This window comes from Pseudophryne corroboree, chromosome 5, assembly GCF_028390025.1.
Source record: "Pseudophryne corroboree isolate aPseCor3 chromosome 5, aPseCor3.hap2, whole genome shotgun sequence".
Taxonomy (NCBI): domain Eukaryota; kingdom Metazoa; phylum Chordata; class Amphibia; order Anura; family Myobatrachidae; genus Pseudophryne; species Pseudophryne corroboree.
The window spans coordinates 427,479,006-427,494,224 of NC_086448.1; positions in this window are offsets into that span (position 1 = coordinate 427,479,006).

A 15,219-nucleotide genomic window follows, 5' to 3' on the forward strand; every position below is an offset into this window, starting at 1 on the left:
ATGTTTATTATTTAGCTGATATATTACTAGTACTATTTATAATGTTCTATTAAATTTTCAATGTATGCTATAAGCGTGTATTCATGTATTTTAAAAGATAATACACATTGTTTAAATCATCGCTGAGATTTATTAAAAATAATACCACTGAATTTAGGAGTAGAAAAGTACAGGCTTTTTTCTGTTATTTTTGATACAAGAGGATATCCAGCAGCCCTATTATTATTTAGTATAATTTACATTGTATCTTTGCTAATCAACTATGGAATTAAGAATTGTTTAGCGCCAAAAACAATAAAAAAAAATTCTATTGGCGGGACCTTCATGGATGCACACATGGGATCTTTGATATTTTTGGAAAAAGTGCAAATTTTCTTGTAATACAGTATCACCTTCAAAGTGGGGTACATATTAAAAAAATAAATGGACAGTGGGTTAGGAAGTCCTAGTATAAAGTTGGAAAGCCTTCATTTATGGCAGAAAACCATACAGCAAACACCATACAGCAAACATTTTTACTTCTCAAAATTGTAAATCAAACATATTTACAATGAAAACTACAATTTTCATAATTTAGGCTCTGTACGCCACCACAAGATTGAAATGAAACAATGTAGACAGAGGCGTGGTGACACCCGGTGCGCACTCTGTATTATTACACATTCGCTCAGCCCGTCGGAACTGCAGGTGCCCGAAAAGGGGGTCTGGCCTAATTTAAAGGGGGCATGGTCTCAGGATATCTTCTCCTATGCTCCAGGGGGCATGTCCAGCTTCCCCGAAGATGCTGGAGGCCCACGGAGACTGGGCAGCGTGCAGTCCTGGCTCTTATATGTGACAGGAGCTGAGTGCTGCAGGAGATTAGCACACTGCAGCACTCTGCTTTTGTCACTTCAGAAGAGCTGGCATTTTGGAGTCACCCCTTCCAAGGGTGACACCCAGGTATGGGCCACACACCCCGCACCCGCCTTCTGATGCCACTGAATGTAGATGCAATTGAATTGCAGGCTTTCAGCTTTAATTCAATGTTTTAAACAAAAATATTGTATGAGGCATTTAGGAATTGCACCCATTTTTATACACAGTGTTCTGTTTTCAAGCCTCTAATGCAATTGGATAAATTAACATAATCATAAATAAAATTACAATTTTTAACACTAATGTCTGGAACCCATGGACATCACCAAATGCTGGGTTTCTTCCTATGTTACAGTATGCTTTGTTAGGCATTTACTCCAGCTGTCTTCAATTATTAATGAGGCAGATGTATTAAGCCTGGAGAAGTGATAAAGCAGCGATAAGTGATAAGTAAGGCAATCTTTAATAGAAAAATGTGTCTTCAGAAAGTATTTACATTTTGAAGGCTGTGGGAAGGTCTGATCAGTTGTGGTAAATGATTGCATTGGTGCTCAGTGGCAGAGGAAAGTTTTGTAAGCAGATATGAGTGGTGGTTACTAGAGATGATGTGAGACACAGGTCAGAGGTACAGCTGTAGCCAAGCTCATCTTACTGAGATGTGAATAGTCACAGCCTGACATGCCATCCCACAAAATCTGTTGCAGCATACTGCATCACAGTAAGATGAGCATGGCTACATCTGTAGAGGTAGGAATGTGAAAATCAGTGAATTTTGAGATTTTAGGTGAATGAAGTGGTGGTACTGTATTGTTAGTGCCTATATACTGTAGATTGTAGACGTAATTGAATTAGATTTTGGACGACACAGGCAGCCAATGTAGGATTTGCAAAGCAGATGGATTTTAGCAAGCATAGATGAGTGTGGGAAATGGTAGATTGGAAGCAGTTGCAGTAGTCAAGGTTCGATATGATGAGAGAATGTATAAAAGTTTTGGTAGCATCTTGGGTAGAAAAAGGTTGTGTTCTAACAATGTTCCAAAGGTGGAAGTAGCAAGAGAGAGAAAGACTGGATATGCGGAATACACCAAAGCAGCAGGGTTAGGAGACTGAAGAAATAGAGGTGTTATTGAGTGAACGGAATTTATGACCCTGGAAGAAAGTGCAGGTAATAAGATCTGTTTTGTATATGTCAAGCTTCTGGAAGTATTGGGACATCCATGTGGGGTGAATACAGTTCTGTCACACATCGGGGTCTTAGCCCCCATTAACAGGTCTGGCATTGTCATGTCATGCCCATCTGTGCCCCTCCTGTTCACATCTGGCATTACTGAGTATGGTGCTGGCACTTCTGCATGTGGTCCTGGCATATTCCTCCTGCCAGCTTCCAGCAGTTGCAGAGCATGTGTGCTGCCATATTGGATTCACCCAAATGACTATACCATCCAACTGGGTTCCTGCAATAATGCTCACATATTCTGCTCAGTCAACTGGTGCAAGGAGTGTCCTATGTAAACCCTGTCCGACCTTATCCTGGCTCCAGTGGCTTCCAGATTCTATTTCAGTTACCTGTATTTCAATGTGCATGCTGCATTTGACACAGTCTCTTATTGCATGCATTGCCAAGTGTATTCTGCATCTGACTCAGTCTCCAGCTTCCTGCAGTTCCAAGTGTATTCTGCATCTCACTCAGTCTGCGGTTGGCTGCTGTGCCAAGTCTATTCAATATCAGATTAGGTCCCCCATACACCCCTAAGCCTACTTCCTGTCATCTACTATTGGGGGTTGTCCTGCACATTGCACCTAACTCAGAATGTGTCATCATACAACACGCAAGTCATCTTCATCTACAACCTGCTCTCGGTTGTGCACAGAACTCCAATGTCTACATCTCCTGCCGGATATCAATTTATTTATTTTTATTTAATAACACTTTCTTATATAGTGCAAAAAATTCCATTGTGCTTTACAATTGGAAACAACAGTGATCAAATAAAAAAACAAAAAAAAAAAAAAACAAATGGAAACAACAGTTATAACAAAACTGGGTAATAACAGACAGTCATAGAGCTAGGAAGGCTCTGCTCACAAACTTACAATCTATAGGGAAATAGGCATTGATACACAAGGATAGGCGTTATCTATTTCATAATAGTCCACCAGTTTGCATAGGCTCTTGGTGGGCTGCAGTGGTGAATTTCACCTATGGGCTATAGGACTGCAGCCTCCCCAATAAAATCAACACCTCATCTCAGTGAGCCAGATGCAGTCCGTGGGAGGTGTTTAATTCAGTCCCATTGCGAGGTGTTTCCTCTCTCCGGGACTGCTAGACCAAACTATAATTATCAGAGAGCTGGCTTCTTGTAGGAAGTCACTCCCTGCTTTTCAGTCCTTGCTGGCTTTTATGGGCTGCAGCTGAATGAGTCTATAGAAGCTGGGGTTTTATGCATGCGCAGTACTGCTGCCAGTACTGGGCATGCGTCAGGTCCCTGCACCTGTCAGCTACATTGTACGGGTGCTGGGACCAGGCCGACAGCAGAAGCAGGCAGTGGGGACAAAGCATCAAAGACCTGGAAACACGGCAAGCTGCAGCCTCCCTCCTCCATCAAGGTACTTTAGAAGCCACTACTAGTGGGTTGTATGATATGGTCACCTAGCAATGCTGGCCTGGGGTCAGGAGGATGGGAAAGTGAAGAAAGACAAAATATGTAAGCATATATGTGGACTCTACAATGGGGATGTAACTGGATTAGACCATTTCTGCTGGGGCAGAGATACAGTAGAAGTTCATTATAAGCATAATTAAACTATGATCAAGCTAATCAAGCTAATGCCTGCCGTGCTGCCAATTACTGCTGATCAGTTAGCCCGATAGCACTCCTCATCCTGCAGCTGGGGACATTAACAGCCACTGGGGAAAAGTGGAAAAAAAGGAGACCTCACCTTCCCTGTTGAGCCCACGCAGGCTGCAGTGAGGATCAGAAGTTGGGAAACTGGAGTCACGATATTCTGAGCATCGATGGTCACAGTGTTCTGACCACCAATGTTTGTACTGTACCTCATTTTGAAAAAAATTTTTTTTCTTGTTTAAATAAAATTATATTGATTTATTATAAATACATGTCCTTAACCTAATTCAATGATAAAACAAACACAACAATTTCTGCACAGTTTTTGGAAAAAATATTAAGTGGATAAAGACCACATCACTAGTGTTGACATTTCTACATGTATATAATAAACAGCTTTTATAGTGGGTAATTGTATCGCCTGCGGCTAGTCTATTAGCCCCGAAGCGGCAGGCTTCCCCCCTCCTACCGATGCCAGCACTTATCGCGGATTAAGCTTTGGGTGCCTTAGGCGATAAGCAACTACTGGAGATGCAATAACACATGCGATGGGGGATTTATCCCAGATCCCATGTATTTTTTGTGCGATTGCGGGTCCTTTTTGGCCAGTGAAAATGGACCCTAATTGGATACCATGATAATAACCATTGGTTATTAATTGCGACATCCGTCCGTTTTCGCCCTCTGAAAACGGATCAGATCTACTTGGATACTATCCATTAGTCTTCAACACATACACTTTATATTTTGATTGACATGCAACAAATTTGTGAAAAGCGTTTTGAGAATAATTCTGACTCTTTTACAACCCAAATTAGAGTAGGTACAGTAATTTCAGAAACAGTTTCAGCCCTATACAATTTAGAGGAGGAGAAATTTGGGAGAACAAAATTATTGTCCAGATTAACAAAATGATTGTCTAGATTATATTAGAATCCATATGTTGCTTTTTCCCTAGATAAAATGTACCATTTGCCAGAAATTGAATCATGATCTTTGCTGATAAGCTTCTTTACTGCACTATTTGAATTACACCCTGAAATTGTGATTTATAGACTCCAAAAGCTTTATTTAATATAATTTTATGGGGCAATCATAGCACATAGATAACATATTCCCATAAAACTGTCAATTTCAAAATCCAATTGCTGCAGTAACTATTTATAAGATGTTATCTAAGGTAAAAACAAATATTTTTAATTTGATGCTTTCAAGTATATTAAAAGTAACCCTCACTAAAAGGTGCCCCTGGGTGTAAACGTTCCTTACAGCACCATGTTCGGAAGTGAACAATATACAGGCTGGTAATTTGCCAATGAAAATAAACACAAATGTAAAATAATATAAAAAAATTGCACTTGTTCTTAAAAAGTCTACTTTTGGTTGACCTGGGGGTAATGATTAAGCTAAAATAAAATGCATGTAAAATAGTGTAGTTTCTCCAATATGCTGACCCATACACATTTTCACTTTTTAGCTACTAATTTTTGCTTCCCTAAAAAACATTTGCCTTTAGGCATCAATAAAAAATTCAATGACTTGTCTAATATAGCAGAAACAATGGTAAAAAGTACTGCTAGACACACACAAAAAAAGCAAAGCAAACAGTATACCCTAGCAACGAAACAATAATTGATCAGTTTCAGTCGCACAATCACAAACCCTGGCTGCCTACAGATATTATGTCTTTCTTGGGTATATATGCATCTCTGTCTAGGTGTGCATGTGTTCACATTTACAATAACATGCCCTTTCAGTGCTTGTCCTATTTTGGAACACCTCGTACCTATCCACATCTCCAGATGCAGAAGGACATGATTGTCAGAAACATGCAAGTCTGCATATGTTTCCCATGTGTGCATCCACTTTGTGGGCACTTGTAAATTGATTCCATGCAAGATACAATATGCAAATTGGAATCATGCTCACTCTGTATTAGCCCATAAGTGTGTAAGTACTGTTTGCAGAATGCAATGAAGCTGAGTAATTCTGTTAAAATTTAATATGTGAACTTTTCATTTTAAAAACATTAAACCATTAAACCATGATTTTATTGTGATATGGATTTAATAACTATTGTCGATTCCTTCCTTGACATTGGGGATCATGGCTGTTGTTCAGGTTTGTTATCAAGCTAAAAAAAAGCACACTAATTGGCAAAACCATGGCCCTCATTCCGAGTCGTTCGCTCGTTCTTTTTTTTCGCATCGCTTAGAGCGCATGCGCAATGTTCGCACTGCGACTGCGCTAAGTAATTCTGCTATGAAGAAAGGATTTTTACTCACGGCTTTTTGTTCGCACCGGCGAACGTAGTGTGATTGACAGGAAATGGGTGTTACTGGGCGGAAACACGGCGTTTTATGGGCGTGTGGCTGAAAACGCTACCGTTTCCGGAAAAAACGCAGGAGTGGCCGGAGAAACGGGGGAGTGTCTGGGCGAACGCTGGGAGTGTTTGTGACGTCAAACCAGGAACGACAAGCACTGAACTGATCGCACAGGCAGAGTAAGTCTGGAGCTACTCTAAAACTGCTAAGTTTTTTTTGTTCGCAATATTGCGTAAACTTCGTTCGCACTTTTAAGATGCTAAGATACACTCCCAGTAGGCGTAGACTAAGCGTGTGTAACTCTGCTAAATTCGCCTTGCGACCGATCAACTCGGAATGAGGGCCCATGTGCACTGCAGGTGGGCCAGATATAACATGTGCAGAGAGAGTTAGATTTGGGTGGGTTATATTGTTACTGTGCATAGTAAATACTGGCTGCTTAATTTTTAAACTGCGATTTAGATTTCAGTTTGAATACACCCCACCCAAATCTAACTCTGTCTGCACATGTTACATCTGCACCAGTCCCGGATTTCCCATAAGGCAACCTAGGAGCCCGCCTAGTGCCCTGTGGGACCTAACTGGCCCTTAGACAGGCCCCACAAAGAAATCTGCCCTGTCCAGAACATTTCCAGAGTAGCACTGTGAACTACCGCGTGACATCATGACATCACGTCAGGACTCGCCTACACCCCCAGAGTCCTGTTATCTGCACTGAGTATGTTAATTACTTGTAATATACGTGTAATATAAGGAAATCCTGTCCATTTCCCACCTACCATAGAAAATAAATCCTATAATGTGCTTCTAAACAAAAAGGGGGAGGGGGGGATGCGTAGGACTGACTGCCTGCATACTTAAACCAACATCTATCATTTGTAGGGTTATTTAATTGGGTAGTCAGTGTCTAGCTTGTGAAATTACCCTGTTGCCCCAGTATTGCCGCTGTTATATTAGGCAGGAACCCGGTGCTTGCAGTGTGAACATGCAAATGAAAGCCCTGTGCCATACAGCCCAGGAGAGATAAGGCCACCAAAGTCTGTGATGATGATTCATCACCATCGTTAAATGTCATAGGCACTAAGCAGGGCACAGACACACATTACTGTACACATACCCTAACCCACAACACCACCAGCTCTTTGTGTCCACACCACAGCCCCCATGGCATGTGCCACCTCGCAGCAACCTTCTAATCCCTAGCACTCTTTCAGATTTAGAGTTAGGGTACCAGGGTTAATTTAGAGGTTTAGGTTAGGGTATTAGGGTTGTTGTAAAGATTTGTGTTAGGGTATTAGGGTTAGCTTAAGGGTTTGGGTTAGGGAATTGTAGGGTTGTGTAGGGTATAGCGGATTGGGGTTGGGGTTAGGGCATTGGGGTTATGGTTAGGATGATGTTTGAGGTTATGGGTTAGTTATGGTAGGGATGCTATGCCTCCTGGATTTACAGATCTAAATATCTTTGTGTAGATTCAGGCCCAGACACAGAGTATACATTTTTCAACTGCTGTGTAAGGTGGAATTGCAGTCTCCTTTACACACTCATCTATACATCTAGATCCCATCCAGTCTAAGAAATGCTAGGTCCTCAACCAATTATCCCGAGAATGCAGCCTATCGAATATAATGTCTAGTGACAATTTTGCTAAGCGATGTTCTTTGATAAGATGAGAAATGTTTGGAGACACAAAATGGTCATCCACTGTATGTGGGCAGTTGGTTTACTTTAATTGTGACACACGTTTCAAATCTACTTCCAAAAGACCTGGGGCCAGATTCAAATTTGTAGGCAAAGCAGATGTTCATGCAACCGAGTGATTATTGGTAGACTGTGCATGTGCCACAATTAAGATACACATGCACCAAGGTACTTTTGTGTAACCCTTTCTCACCTCCCTAGCGGTAACTAATATATATGTGCCTCCACCCAAGCCTTAAAAATGTCTGTAGTCTACTGGAGTGGACTTGGGAACACCACCTGCTAGTATATTTTATTATCTATTACTTTGACAGTAAGTACACCCGTAAGTTGACATTAATTTATTTCCACAAACATACACAACATTGAAAAGAAACACAGTTATTGCTCTGTGTCACTTCTTCTGACTGTAACATAAATGGTTAGACTTGGCATTTACAAGCTATTAGCATATAAGCATAACACTAACATCATAATATAATTACTGGTATCAAACAAATAACACCTTTTTGCTAATCTGTATGCATGGCCATGCTACGTTGGTGCACTTAAACCTGTAGTTTGTTGCAAGTTTACTTTTGTTTATGTGAGGTGGATGTATTCCGATCCAAATTACAGTAGTTATATGGTTAACTTCTAGAGACGTGGTATATATGCATATATACATATACAGTATATCGTAGAGTATGGAGTTAGTAAAAGTCTGCTTTAGATCCAAATGTGTTCTTTAGTTGTAATCTCGAGAGTCATAAGGAGATTTGATTCATGCTTGTAGTACTAGGTCTTTGTTTATTTGTTCTGCTAGCAAGGCTGTCAGTACTGTATACTGTATCTGGACAGCAGATGTGTAAATCCCGCCTGCTGCATGGGTGTGTTACTCTAGCCAGCTATGTATCTGAGGTAAAGATGTGTGAGAGCCTGTCACTCTGCTACAGCTGCTTATTAGGGTTTGTGATTGCCACACTTTGCTGTCCTCTCTCTCTCTCTCTCTCTCTCTCTCTCTCTCTCTCTATCTCTGTGAAAATTAAAACTCAAGACAGCTTCTCTTATATCCCTGAGGTAATAAAGTAGGGACTCCGTACAGCTACTTAAGCAGTTAGTTGTATTTTTTTACCAATCCTTACCCTAATATTGAGTACAATAGGTGACTGCTCCCTCTCTCTCTTTCTCTCTATCTCTCCCTCTTATGTGCTCCACTAAATGTACTGAGGCTGCCTTGGGCTTTAGCAGTAACTCTCGCAGCACAGCATGCCAGGCACACAGCTGCGCTCCAGGTCAGTGGGTCTGACTCCTCACATAGCCCTGTCACTTACAGCCTCTGCCTCCATCTCTCTGTCTCACCCTGTGCCTCTTTTTCTGACAGGACAAAATCACTTCCCAGCTGTATCACTCCGCCCCTTTCTGTAACTCTCACCAATGTCTGTAAAATGTATTACTGCAGTTTGCAGCACTAAAGTCCACTGCAACCAACTGTAGCTGACATGCAGTGTTATAAACCTATTGAAATATATTTACATTACTAAAAGTGTGTACATACATTACATTTAGCTCATAAATTTACTTTACATTTACATTTTACATGTCATCACATATATCCCCACACTATATTTAACATAGGAAAGGAATGTTTGATAAAATTATTTGATGCCGCTCGGAACCCGGGAATGAAAATATAGTGCTATGGATTGTTGAAGGAGGGTTGGGCCAAACTGGTATCTTGCTTGGGGCCCCATTAGGTCTAAATCCGACTCTGATCTGTCCACCTGCATTGCAACATGGTTTTGCCCATGAGTGTGTCTTTGTGATATGCTAACAGACCTGAATAAGACCCCACGTCCGGCCTGTATTAGTACCTGTCAATCACCATGTCAGAAGTACCTGGTGTTGCTTTACTTTTTTTTATCCCTCTCCTCCATTCCTATTTGCCTACAATCTATTCTGTCTCTGTCTCTCATAAGTGTGTGATATTTGGAGTACCTGCTCCTGTTCCTGGGGGAGCGGGCAGGGCCAGATTAACAATGGGGTGGATGGAGCTCCAGCTCCAGGCCTCCGCATAAAAATAGGCCCATAATGTTGGCAGCAGGATGACGACCAGGTGCAGAGCTGTCCAAACAATCATAAATGATAAGTATTAAAATTGTTTTTGTAGTTATCTAACAAAATGATCCAATTTTCTATGTTTATGTATTTAGGGAGACATTGGGGCACATACTGCATAGGGTGTACCATACCCTCCGACATTTTATACATAAAAAACGGTACAAATTAGAAAAGGGGCCGTGTGACCACGCCCCTTTTCCTATACTTTCAATGAAAGTTTGGAGAGCCAAAAATCGGTACAGACCATAAAAAAAGGTACTGTACCTATTAAAAAGGTACAGTTGGAGGGTATGGTGTACATGCCCACATGGCTCTGGCCATAATCACACAGCACTGGTCACAGCTCCTCTCCTTCTCAATATAGGCCCTTGAAAATGTTCAGCTCCAGGCCCATGTGGCCCTTAATCCGGCCCTGGGAGCGGGAGAGGGTTTTGTTGTTGTTAGGTGCCGCGGTCCGCGGCGCCGCTCGGTCTGCTTCCGAGCGACGCTCACGGCCGCCGCACCTCCCTCCCTGCCCACCCGGCGCCTAGCAACGCCAGGACGCCATGCGTACTGTAGCCGCCGGGTCCCTGGCAACGCTAGGACGCCGGGCGTCCTCAGCCGCTGGGTCCATAGCAACGGGGACGCCATTGGCGGACCGCGTTCCCCGTTGCCAGATAAGAATGATTAATTGCTCGTGCAGCAGGGCAGCTGCACGGCAACTAGTAATTAGGGTCTGGGGGCTGGTCTTGCTGGCCCTCCTGTCATTGGCCAGCAGGGTCTTTTTATGGGAGCCAGCACACTGCAGCCTCACCGGTGATAGCTTCCTGTATGCTGTTCCTGCCTTGCAACGTCTGTTCCTGGTCAGCTGTATCTGGTCGATCCTGCTCCCTGTGCTCCTGAGTCCTGGAGTTCTGAAGCCGGTCCTGGGAATCCTTCCTGTCCAAGTGAATCTGTTGCAGTCATCTGGGGGTTCTCGCTTGTTGGGATTCTCTCCCGGTTTCGTGAGTAGCAGCTTCTGCCGCGTGTTGCGGCCTAGGCCGCTTAGTCCTTGTGTTAATTTTGCATTGGTGGTTTTTGCGGAGGTTTCCGCTTTTCACTGTCCTCCCCGGTACGTGGCGGTGCCGCGTGGGGGTGTGGACAGTGGTATCTTTTGTTGTTCTTTTCCTTTGGCGGCGTGCCGCACATATATTTAGTTTTAGGGTAGTTAGTAGCCCCTAGCTTTCTGTTTGCTTTAGTTAGAGGTCCCCTTGTTATTATCCTGTCTCGGTTCACGACTTGTCTCACTTTAAGACCTGGGGGCATCGGAGTTGGGCAGACCTAATCCACCCTTCAAACGCAGCTGCCGTGGGCCCAAGAAACCATAGTCACTCAGGCGTGAACTGAACACACGGATAAAACAATGGAGGTAGGGTGCTAGGGGCTATTCCCGTACCATCCCTTATTTCAGCGTCACGTCCTGGTGCTCTAGACTCACTACGCAACATCTCTCTAGTTCTGAGCATCAGGAACGTAACATTATCACCGGCCCAAAAACAAACAAAAAAAAGAATAATATAAAGAGTTATTTGTTTTTGGTGGGCCTTGGAATTCGGCCTCATGAATCCGGCAGTATTAGGACCGAATCCCAGCCAGCTTTTGGCCAACCAGATTCAGGAACTAACTCAGATGGTTCAGGATCTTACTCTTCGGGTGAGATCGCAGGAAGATCTTTTGCGAGCCTCCCCGAGTATGATTCCAGAACCAAAGATGCACCTTCCTGACCGTTTTTCAGGTAACCGAAAGGATTTTTTTAATTTCAAGGAAGCTTGGAAGCTTTATTTTCGTTTAAGGCCCCGATCCTCTGGTACTGAGTCTCAACGGGTCGGGATTGTGATGTCTTTACTACAAGGCGATCCGCAAACCTGGGCTTTTGGGCTAAAAGCCGATGATGTTGCCTTGCTATCTGTAGATGCCTTTTTCAAGTCTCTAGGCCTTTTGTACGATGACCCTAATAGAGAAGCGTCGGCTTAGAGCCACCTGCGTGCACTTAAGCAAGGGAAAAATCCAGCAGAGGCGTAATGTACCGAGTTTCGCCGTTGATCGAACGACTGTGGCTGTAATGACCCGGCCCTGCGCAGTCGGTTTCGCCTCGGTTTGTCTGAAGTAATTAAAGACAGTCTCCTTCAGTACCCCGCTCCAGAGACTTTAGACAAACTCATGGAGCTTGCTATTAAAATTGATCGTCGTCTCCGGGAGCAGAGGGCTGAAAGAGGAGCTAGTTTCAGGCCTAGTCCATGTGTGTATACTTTCCCTGAGGACGTCGAGGAGCCCATGCAAATGGGTCTCTCCCGGCTGTCCCCAGAGGAAAGAACCAGAAGGCTAAATTCTGGTCTTTGCTTGTATTGTGGTGGCAAGGGACATATCGCGCGTAATTGCCCGAATAAGCAGGGAAACGCTCTGACCAAGTGAATTGTGAGGGGGTTCACTTGGGTCTGCAATTGATCTCCTCTACTGATTCCTTATTAGTTCCTGTAAAAATTTCCTTTGGTAGTCTCAGTTCGTTGGTGTCGGCCATCGTCGACAGTGGAGCTGCGGGAAATTTCATTGATCTTGGTTAGGCTCAGGCTTTGAGCGTTCCACAGATACCTTTGGATAAACGTATCACCATGCACGGCTTGGATGGTGGTCCGCTTTCTAATGGGGTAATCACTCACCGCACACCTCCAGTACAACTGACAGTGGGGGCCCTACATTCGGAGAAAATCGAATTTTACCTTACCCATTGTCCGGCTGTCCCCATAGTTTTGGGTCACCCCTGGCTTGCCTTTCATAATCCCACCATAGATTGGCGGTCTGGGGAGATTTCCCGATGGGGTCCCTTTTGTGTTAAGGAATGTATTTCCCGTCCAGTCAGGGTTGCGGCAGTCACCCAAGAACTTATTCCTTTGGAATATCAGGACTTTGCCGATGTTTTCTCCAAGGGTTATGCGGATATTCTGCCTCCTCATCGGTCCTATGACTGCGCTATTGACTTAGTTCCCGGTGCCTCTTTGCCTAAAGGGAGACTATATGCCCTGACTGGGCCGGAAACTACGGCAATGAATGATTATGTACAGGAGAGCCTAAGAAAAGGCTTCATTAGGCCCTCGAAATCTCCATTGAGTCCAGGGTTCTTTTTTGTTGAGAAAAAAGATGGGTCGCTCAGACCATGTATTGATTATCGGGCTCTGAATAACATTTCTGTTAAAAACACCTACCCCTTGCCACTGATTTCAGTACTATTTGATCAGCTCCGGACTGCCGTTATCTTTTCCAAGATCGATCTTAGAGGGGCTTACAATCTCATCCGAATAAAATCTGGGGATGAGTGGAAGACGGCTTTCAGCACACAGTCAGGACATTATGAATACCTGGTGATGCTGTTTGGGCTGTCTAATGCGCCTGCTGTATTTCAAGATCTCATTAACGACGTCCTTCGCGACTTTCTAGGAAAGTTCGTAGTCGTTTATTTAGATGACATTTTGATTTACTCTGAGTCTTTTGAACAACATATTACCCATGTGCGACTGGTCCTTCAGAAGTTACGGGAAAATCATTTGTACGCCAAACTGGAGAAATGTGATTTCCACATCACAGAAGTGTCCTTCCTGGGGTATATTATTTCTCCTAAGGGGTTTTTCATGGAACCAAAAAAACTCCAGGCCATCCTAAGTTGGGCACAACCCACGAACTTAAAAGCAATTCAGCGCTTTTTAGGGTTTGCAAATTACTATAGGCGTTTTATTCATACCTTCTCAGATTTGGTTGCTCCTATTGTGGCATTCACTAAAAAAGGAGCGGACCCTTCCAATTGGTCGCCTGAAGCCAAGTCTGCCTTCCTGGCCTTAAAGCAGGCCTTTGTCTCAGCTCCAGTACTCATACACCCTAACCCGGATCTCCCCTTTATTGTCAAGGTAGATGCCTCAGGGGTTGGAGTGGGGGCTATCCTTTCTCAGGAAGACCCGGAGTCTCAGGAATTACACCCATGTGCCTTCATGTCCAGAAAATTCTTCTCCGCAGAATCCTACTATGATGTTGGTAATCGAGAATTGTTGGCAGTTAAATGGGCTTTCGAGGAGTGGAGGCACTGGCTGGAAGGAGCAAGGCATACCATTACGGTGTTTACTGACCACAAGAACCTGCAGTATATTGAGTCAGCTAAACGGCTTAATGCTCGACAGGCACGTTGGGCGCTGTTTTTTACTCGTTTCAGGTTTATTATCACCTTCAGGCCCGGTTCCAAGAATACAAAAGCCGATGCCCTGTCACGTTGTTTTCTTCCGGTTCACAATAACCACCCGGCTACTACCCCCATAGTCCCATCATCTATCATCCAGGCTGGCCTCACACAGGATTTATTTACACAGCTAGTCCAGCTTCAGCAGCAGGCTCCCAAACTCACTCCTGCAGATCGTCTCTTCGTCCCTGAATTTCTGAGAAGCACTGTTATAGCTGAGTTTCATGATAATAAGGTTTCTGGTCATCCGGGTATCACTAAGACCTTGGAGTTAATCTCTCGCTCAGTGTGGTGGCCTAATCTTTCTAAAGATGTAAGGGAATTTGTCCGTTCCTGTCAGGTTTGTGCTCAGTACAAGGTATCTCGATCGTTGCCGGTCGGGCAACTCATGCCTCTAGCCGTTCCTCTCAGGCCATGGTCACATATATCCATGGATTTCGTGGTGGACCTTCCTCTCTCAGCTGGATTTCGAGTCATTTGGGTGGTAGTAGACCATTTTAGTAAGATGGCCCACTTCATTGCTCTCCCCCGATTACCCTCTGCTCAAGGGTTGGCAGTTTTGTTTCTCCGCCATGTGTTCAGGCTCCATGGTTTACCCAGGGATATTGTCTCTGATCGGGGACCGCAATTCATCGCCCGTTTCTGGAAACGTTTTTGTGCCTCATTAAATATGAAACTCTCTTTAACATCTGGGTACCATCCACAGTCTAACGGACAAACTGAACGTGTTAATCAGTCATTAAAACAGTATTTACGGCTATATTCGGCCAAACTTCAGAATGATTGGTCTGAATTTCTTCCTTTGGCCGAGTTTGCCTATAATAACTCTTGTCATTCTTCCACCAAGGAGTCCCCATTCTTTTCGGTCTTGGGCTTTCATCCTAAAGCCAATTCTTTTTACCCTCATTTTCCAGTCTCCTCGCTGACCTTAACTTCCCGTCTCAGAATGATTTGGAAAAAGGTGCACCTTGCCCTTAAGAAGGCTGCCTTCCGAGAAAAAAAAAATTCTGATAGGTTCCGACGCCCATGCACTTTTAAGGTGGGAGATAAGGTGTGGTTGTCAACCCGCAACATCAAGCTCCGACAACCCTCGGCTAGATCGGGACCCAAATTTATTGGACCGTTCCTTATCGTTAAGAAGGTCAACCCAGTTGCTTTT